General features: G+C 45.6%; 1 protein-coding gene across 1 annotated transcript in view; it reads left to right on the top strand.

Annotated features, from left to right (window-relative positions):
• LOC128822756 (arrestin domain-containing protein 3-like) overlaps positions 1 to 8,985 on the top strand; it is a 37,895-nt gene that overhangs the window by 22,221 nt on the left and 6,689 nt on the right. The gene's annotated exons all lie outside the window — the stretch shown is intronic.

The following is an 8,985-nucleotide window of genomic DNA, read 5'->3' as shown; positions in this document are numbered from 1 at the left end:
ATCCTCCCATTCAAATGCAAAGATATTTCAGCTTTTCTTGCTAGTGGACAAGCCCAAACAGCATCTTTAAGATCCACTACACTAAACCACTGATGCTGGGGAGGGACCTTACTTAGAAGAGTATAAGGATTTGGTATCACTGGGTAACGAGTCCGAGTTCTTTTGTTAACCTCCCGTAAATCTTGTACCAATCTATAGTTCCCATTGGACTTCTTTACTGGGAGAATAGGGGTATTATGAGGAGACATACAAGGTTCTAATGTCCCATCTTTTATTAGTCCTTCTATTACTGGCTTCAAACCTTCCCATCCTTCTAATGAGATAGGATACTGAGGTACAAGTATGGGACAATCTTCTCTCTCAATTGTAACCCTTATGGGGTCAATATTTAATCCTCCCCTATTTCCTTCCCCAGCCCAAACTTCCTTGTTAATTTTTCTCCATCCTCTTGGCCAAGTTTTAAAACTCTAGCTGTCATTTTCCTGTCTTCTGGTATAACCCTGTTTCACCTCCAAGTCCCTTCCCAATAAGTTGCTACCTGTCCCGGGGACCAATAAGACATCTCCCATCTAGATTCTAGTTTCTTCCTCAATTACCACAGCTTTAATGACAGGAACTGTGAAACTTTCTCCTTTTTCCCAAATTTTTACCTTTACAGTGTCTTTGCTCACACTATAACCTTTTGGAATATTTAACAGGCAGGTTCTTTCTGCCCCTGTGTCTACCACAAATTTTAATTCTTCTTCTTGGGGACCCACTTTTAAAGTTATCACAGGCTCCAGATGGTATTTGTCCCCTAGAAAATAGAGCCTATGACTTCTCTATTCCTCCTCTGTGCTCATCTCTCGGAAGATTTTCAGATCTTTTACCCGCTTAGGACAATTTCTCCTATAATGCCCTTTGCCCTCACAGTAAAACCAGACATTTCTGGAATGCTCCTGAGACTTGGTTTGCATTGGAGTTCTCTTTTTTTCCTTTCCCCTGTCTCTACGACCCTCATATCTAGGAGTAGTGCCTGGGGGTTTTAGATTTCTCTGGAAATTGTTTTCTCGCATGGTGGCTGCCATAATTTTTGCTTTCACTTTAGCTTTTTCTTCATCTCTCTGGACGTAAACTTTCTGAGCCTCCTTTAATAAATCATCTAATGATCTATTATGCCAATCCTCAATTTTTTTTCTAATTTTTTCCTAATATCTGGCCAGGCATTAGTGATGAAATTAATCGTTAACAGAGCTTGTCCCACCATAGTCTCAGGGTCTATCCTGGAATATTGTTTTATATTTCTCCTAAGTCTGTCTAACCATTCAGTTGGAGTTTGTTCTTTCCCCTGCTGTCCCTCAAAAGCCTTTTTAGCATTTTGCCCTCGGTGTGCCGCTGCTTTTATTCCCTTGATTATTAAATTACGATATTCATTCATGTGTTTCCTCCCCTCCTCATTATTTTGACCCCACTCCGGAGGTGCAGTTGGCATTTTGTCTTCTCCTGGAGGGCCCTGCGGGTTTTCTTTTCCCAAACTTTTATTCCGGCTGTTCTGATTAATTGCCTTTCTTCCTGAGAAAAAACTATTTTCATTATAGAATGCATTTCTTCCCAAGTATAAACGTTTGGACCTAAAAACTGGTCTAATTGTTCAGCTGTGCCTACGGGATCCTCCAAAATCCCTTTGATTTCCTTTTAAAAATTTCTGACCTCAGAAGAAGTCAAAGGGGCATTTACAAATCCCATTGCACCCCCTCCCATTGGAACCTCTCTTAGCGGAAATAGACTAATACCGTCCTCCCACTCTTTTTGTTTTTTATCCTCTATAGCCTTTTTCCCGTGTTTTGAGGAAGGATCAGGAGAGGGCTGTCTTTTAACTGAGCTCCTAGTGTTTCGATAAGCTGCTGCTTCTTGAGAGAGAGTTTCTTTGAACAGCTGGAGCTGTGGTTACTAAGGGAACGGAACTCAGGGCAGAAAGGGGGGTGAGGGGAGGGCATCGCGCCGAGACTTGGTCCTCCAAGGGCGGGACGCAGGCGGGGTCTGCTGCCGGAACCGCCGAAGGAGGGGGATCTTCCGGTGGAAACCAAACCGGAGCGTGGACTGCCCGCACATGGTTTATGGCGGCAGCTCCCGGTGCAGACAAAGGAGGCTGGGCGGCCCCAGCAGCAGCGGCGGCGCCTAGTGCAGCCGGCACGGGCAGAGTAGCCGGGGGGGGAACAACCGCGGGAAGAGCAGTCAGGGATGGGACGGCCGGGACCGACGGGACCCCGCCTGGCACGGCCGGCGGAACGGCCCCGGGCCAGGCGGCCGGGATGGGGGCGGGGACCGGTGGTGCAGCTGCGAGCGGCGAGACCGGGACTGGGAGAGCAGGAGAGCCGCTGCGGGCGGCGGGACAGAGACTTGGAGAGCAGCTGCGAGTGGCGGGACAGGGACCGGCGGTGCAGTGGCAGGCGCCGAGCCCAGACCTGGGACGGGGGCCGGGAGTAGCGGCTCAGCCACGAGCGGCGGGGGAGCAAGCGGGATCGGGGTGGGGGGGCAATACTTGCAAAGGATCCCACCCTTTTTCTTTCTTTTTTCCTTCTTACTCCCCACCCTTTTCTTTCCCCTTTTTCTTTTCTTGCTTTGTCTCGGGGGTTTCTGATACTTTAAAGATTTTTATTCTCCTAAAATCTCCCGTCCAGCATGTGGCATATTCTCTTTCTTCTGGATTAAACGGTTCTTTTGAATTTACAAATAAATTCAGAGCCTGACAAATCCAGTTTTCAAAAGAGCCGTATCTAGACCAATAAATGTGGTCAGATCTTATTTCCTTCTTTGTCCATTCTAGCATACAAAATTGAATCATCTTTACTTTGTCCTTTCTCCTTGTACAAGGGTTTTTATCCCAGATAGCTAACATAACTCCCAAAGGGCTATCTTGGGGTATCTCTGCTGGTACCCTTTTACTCCTATTTTTTTTCCTGTGTCCAACTTACTGATTTTCTGTCCCATTTTTCAAGATCTTATCTATTCGTCCCCTGCCTCTGTTTCCCACTTTCTAAAAACCTGAATACCATCTTCCTTCAACTACCCACATAAAAAATCCTTTTTCTCACAATACTATTCAACACAATACACCATACACCTCCCTCCAAGGAGATAAAGTGAAGCTCAAAATAATCTACATTACATACTCTTTGATTCATCTACATTTACTCGCTTTTATTTCTCACTCACTCTCACACACATTCACACCCTCAGGCCTGTTCATTCATATTTCTCGACTCCTGCTTAGCTGAGTTTTTGGTTCATGTGTTTCGCCCACCTGGACTGTATAAGATTTTATTTGAACCGTTTGGTATCCTCCGGAGTCCAGGCTACAGGTTCTGTACTTATTAATTTTTCATACAAAAATGTTATAGTTTGAGTATACTGATCTGTCCATAATTTACAGTAGCCCATTAGACCTAATAGCTTTCTTACATCTCTTGTAGTCTTGAGTGGTGGAATTGACAGGATCCCCACAACTCTTTCAGGACTGAGCTTTTTGTACCCTTTTCCAATTAGATGCCCCAGGTGCTTCACCTCTTCTTCTACAAATTGGAGTTTTTTCTTTGATACTTTTAATCCTTTTTCTCCCAGGAAATTTAGTAAGCTCATACTGGCCTGTTGGACCTGTTCTTGTTCTTTGCCTGATATTAGTAGGTCATCCACATATTGTAGAATTTGTATCCCTTCCCCAGGTACAAAGGACTTTGAAAGATCCTCTAAGGCTCGTCCAAATAGGTTAGGGGACTCTGTGAATCCCTGTGGGAGGCTGATCCACCTAAGTTGTTGTTTATGTTTGCAGTCTGGGTCTTCCCATTCAAAGGCAAACCAATTCCTGCTCCCCACCTCTAACGGATAGGCCCAGAAAGCATCTTTCAAATCTATTACTGAGAACCATGCATGCTCTTGTGGAATTTGACTGAGAAGAGTATATGGATTTGATACTATTGGATATCTGGAAATAGTTTGTTAATTTTCCTCAAATCCTGCACCAATCGATAGGTTCGATCAGCCTTTTTGACAGCTAGAATTGGTGTATGATGTGGTGACATGCATGGTTCTAGTATGCCTTCTTCCACAAGTCCCTGTATCACAGGTGTTAGTCCTCTCTGGCCTTCAGGGGAGATGGGATATTGTTTTACCCAAACAGGGGGGATTTCTGACTGCATTTCTATCTTAATTGGTGAGATATTTAACAACCCTCACCCTCCTCCTTCTGCCCAGACTATTAAGTTAATTTCTCCCATATCCTGTTCAGTTAATAACATTATTTGGGGTACCATCCTCCCCTCCTTTGCCACTACTCCAATTCCCATCTTTACTTGCAGGTCTCGCCCCAATAAGTTACAACCTAGTTTTGGGATATAAAGGAAATCATGTCTGCATTCCTTTGAGTTGCCTTTTATAATTATGCTCTTTATAACCTGGGCTCCAAATAGTTCCCCTTTGGCTCTCTGCACTTGGCAGATCTTTTTGCTTAGCTGAGCCCCTCTGGGGAGCTTCCTCACACAGGATCGATCAGCACCTGTGTCCACTAAAAACTCATATTCTTCACTCTGGGGGCCAATTTCTAAGTTTACCAGGGGCTCTATCTGGTGTCCGATCTCATTCCCCAGAGCTTAGAGCCCCTGACACCCCTAATCATCATCTCCTCTCAGAATCTCCTCCAGGGTGTCCTGTTCTTTCTCAATTGCTTCATCCATTTGTAATTTTTTATAGAACCACTTAACGTGCCCTTTTCCACCGCCACAGTGATAGCAATACACATCATCTGATGGTGGTCTTTTCCATTTACCCAGCTTCCCCTTTATTTTCTGCCCCCCCTCTTGGCTCCCCTCTTCCCATTCCTACACTTTCTCTTGCTACTGCCACCATAATTTTTGCTTTGGTTCTGTTCTCCTCATCTCTCCTTAAATAAACTTTTAAAGCTTCCCTTAACAGATCGTTAATTCCCCTTTCTTGCCAGTCTTCTAATTTTTCTAATTTCCATCTAATGTCAGGCCAAGCTTTGGTAACAAACTGTACTTTTAATAATACTTGGCCCTCTGGTCCATCAGGATCAATGTTGGAATGCAACTGAAAATTTTCTTTTAATCAATTTAGCCATGACCCCAGGGATTCATCCTTTTCCTGACTCCCATCAAATGACAATTTGGTATTGCTGCTTTATGGTACAGATTCTTTTATGCCTTGTAGAATTAGGGTCCTGTAGTCTTGCATATTTCTCAGGACCTCTTCCTGGTTGGGATTCCAATTTGGGTCCACTACAGGGAGTTTTTGCTCACCTCAGGGTCCCGTATGATTTTCCTTCTCCCAGATCTTTATCCCTGCTGACCTTATGAGGTGTATCTCCTCTGGGGAGAAGAGGATGTTCGTAATAGAATTCAGCTCCCCCCAGGTATATATATATTGGGACCCAGGAACTGATCTATTTGCTGTGTGGTGCCAATTGGATCTTCTATTAAACCAACTAGCTCTTCAATATTCTTACTTCAGAAACTGTCAGGGGTGCATTTACAAAACCTATTCCTCCTACCCCCCCACCTGGTGGAACTTCCCTCAGGGGAAACAGCTTGTCTGTATTTACCTCTGGCCTTACACCACTTTTTGATCTGGTATTACAGTAAGGGCCAGCATCTGAAAGGTCATTTGACTGGCTCACTAATTCTTTGTTATCATTTTGGGAGGGTTCACTTGTTAGTTTGGAGGATATATCCAGAGGGTTTTTTTCAGGACAAGGTGTGGTATTCTGACTTGCAGGTGGAGTCAGCTGCAGGTCAGTGGGTATAGGAGGCAGTGGGGGAAAAGCATCAAGGGGTGGATATATACAAGGGAGCGGGGTTGTTGGAGAGGGGGAAAAATGACCTGGAGATTCCCTGAGGAGATAGAGGAGAGGCAGGGATCACTGGAGGGGATAAAGGTAGGTTTTGAGAAGCAGGAGGCTGGGTGTTAAGTGGGGGGGGGTGGCTTGATAGTTTGAAGGAACAGTTGGTGGGGCTACATAATCAAGGGGATCCCACCTCTTTTGAGTAACTCCCTTGTTTTCTTTATCCTTTTCCTCTGATTTCTACCCTTTATCTTTTTTTAGTTTGAATACCTTAGAATCCCCTTCTCTCGAGATGTATTTGACCCAGCAAGTAACATACTCTACTTCTTCTGAATTAGGGTTTTCTTGGTTACACACTTGCTGATATAATAAATTATATAACCACTTATCTCTACTTCCATACCAGGGCCACTTTAAGGACTTCTGTTGTAATTTCCTCTTTGGCCAATGTTCCACACAATAATAAACCGTCCTCACTTGATCTAACTTTTTAGTTGTTTTCCAGTCTTCCAGTATATCACCAAGGGGGCTTCCAGGAGGAATATTCTTATTCTTTTTCTTTGGTCGCCCTCCTCGTCTACTGTGGTTCTGACCCATGGTGACTTTCAGTTAGTATAAGCTTTCGGGCCGATAAATAAAACTGCTAGGGTAATACTAACTTACTGTTACCCGCCTGTTTAAAAGTTCTGTCTTACTTTTTTTTTTCAACTTAAGAGAGAGAAGTTCTCCTTCTCTGAATTTAAATTAGCTCCTTTTAATCTCTTTGTGTTTATGCAACAGGTCTCCTTGCACTCAACAATTGACTTTGGTGCCCCTGGGCGCTCTTATCTGGCATTCTTATCTAAGGAACACTTATCTCACTCACACATTGTACACAGTCTCAAGAAAGGTGGTGCAGGAGAGACTCTTATCTCACTCATACATTCATACATACCCTCAAGCCTGTTCATTAATACATCTGGATTTCTGCTTGAGTGCTGGCTCTTGCTGCCTCACCCACCTGGATTATGTAGGTACTTTTTTTGACACTTCAGAGCCTTGAGTACTGACACCTTAGGTTTCCTCACTGACCTAGGTTCAGCACTCCATAAATTTCCCTTTTCTTTTACTGAAGAGAGGAAGGAAACGTTAGCAAACCTCTTAGACTTACACGAAGCGGATCTCTGTTGCCAGGGAATTACTGATCCGTGTAGGCCCCCATCCTGACCCCTTCCACCTCCCCGAGGTTTGGCTATCCCTCTTCCCTAGAGATAGCTTCAGTCAGGGGTTTGGATCTCCGCACCTTGCCCAAGCTGGACTTCCCACCCCCCGTACCTTGAGGAATGGGCCACACGACCGCCCCTTGCAGCCGCGGTGCTATAAAGGTCCTACGATACTGTAGCCCCCCTCGCCTTGGGGTTGGCCTCTCCAAGCTCCAGTATCGCCGGGCCTCCAGGAAGGACCCTGAATCTGGTTGCCTCTGGTGCTGATGCGTCCACCAGTTCACCTGTGAGCCTGATTTTGTGTGTCACTCTCTCTCTCTCCCCACAGCCCCCACAAGCCCTGGGGAAAAAGGCTTGTTTCCGTGTCACTCAAACTTTTGCCACTGCCCCCTACACGGCCAGGGGACGGCTTGCTAGGCTTTAATGGGGCCTGCCTGGGTGCCCTGACTGAAGGAACAAGGATGGGTGGGGGGGGGCGCCTCACTCGGTCTTCCCTGTTTCACTTCCCTCCGTTCCTAGACAGCCTCCTCGCGGAAAGCCAGACCGCGGTACTAGGAGGTCCTCACTCACGTCAGGGCACCAAGCTGCCAAGCTGCCACTCCCGTCTCAAACACTCTCCACACACTCGCCCCCCATGTCCCCCTGGCCCCTCCCCCTACCTGTGGATCGGTGATACTTACCAGCTAGTGTCTCGCTCCACTGTGCCTCATGTGCCTCAGGCCTTTTCCCAGATACCAATACAAGGTCCCTCTGTGGATCTGGGGAGGATGGGCGGCTGTCCTGTTCTCCGGTCTCGGTTGGGCAAGGTCGTATCCCGGCCAAGTCCCCAAGCTGTTATAAACGGGAATGCACTCCCAGTACTAAAAATTATTTCAGCTTTTATTATAAGGCCTAAGGCATACGGGGCCCGCGGGTAGAGCAGGAGCGTTCCTGGTCAACGACAAGCGAGGATGCTGCAGGGCCGGTGCTGGATCTTCTTCCTTTTGAGTAGGGATGTTCCCGATGTTCAAGGTCAAGCAGCACGCTCTCACTGACTTGGATGCCCCCTTTTATACTGTTTTTTGTTCCTTTGGATTGATTTCAGTTGGGATCCTTCATTTGCATGAAGGTTAAGGTGCTGATTAGCTCTTACAGTTCCATCCAGGCTGCCTTGTTTTTGCTTGGGGGGGGATGTACTTTACTTAGGTATAATACAGTAAGTTGAGTACCGTATTTCTTATAACTACCCTTTTAACCCTTTTTACAATATAATAACCTTTTAACAGTATATGTTTAACAATTATTAACTATTTTACAACAGTTTCTAACCTATTTTTGACAGGCTACAGTGTAGCAAAAAACCCAGAGCAGTGGCAAAGAAACGGTGGGGGCTGGGCGGTGGCAGCCTGGCTCCTGAACACAGCAGGAAGGGGAAAGGGCTTGGGACCCTGGGGTTTCCACTGAGATACCCGAGCAGATGGTGAGAGTCCTTTTTTTTAGTGAGGTAAGGTATTAATAATATGAGAAATGATACTCACTTTTAAAAAAATTTAAAAGGTTTATTAAAACCTTATCAAAACTACAACAGAAAACTGAATAGAGAAAATGTTACGATGCCGGGAGCAAAGGATTTTTTCCCACCATGTGCTCACCCACACAATGGAGGTTTCGCCTTTTAACCCTTTAGCCCCTCCCAAAGTTCTGTCCATCCACTTATTCGTCGCTGTCCAGTGGTGGAGTTTGCTTCCTTAAATCTTGATTGGAGGTCAGATGTTGCCATAGTAACAAGCCGACCCTCCCAAATGTCCCAAACCCAGGCCACCCCCTGATAACAACGCAAGGGGGTAAAACATAACTATAAGTCTATAAAACTTCTCTTAACATATATACATGATATTTGCCTTTTAATTGTGAGAGTCAACCATCACATTACTCATCTATCACAATAAGGTCCCAGTTCAGTGGCTGCTC

The sequence above is a fragment of the Vidua macroura genome, assembly GCF_024509145.1.
Source record: "Vidua macroura isolate BioBank_ID:100142 chromosome W unlocalized genomic scaffold, ASM2450914v1 whyW_random_scaffold_67, whole genome shotgun sequence".
NCBI lineage: Eukaryota > Metazoa > Chordata > Aves > Passeriformes > Viduidae > Vidua > Vidua macroura.
Note: the sequence above shows the minus strand (reverse complement) of the source record. Positions and strands in the feature narration are given on the sequence as shown.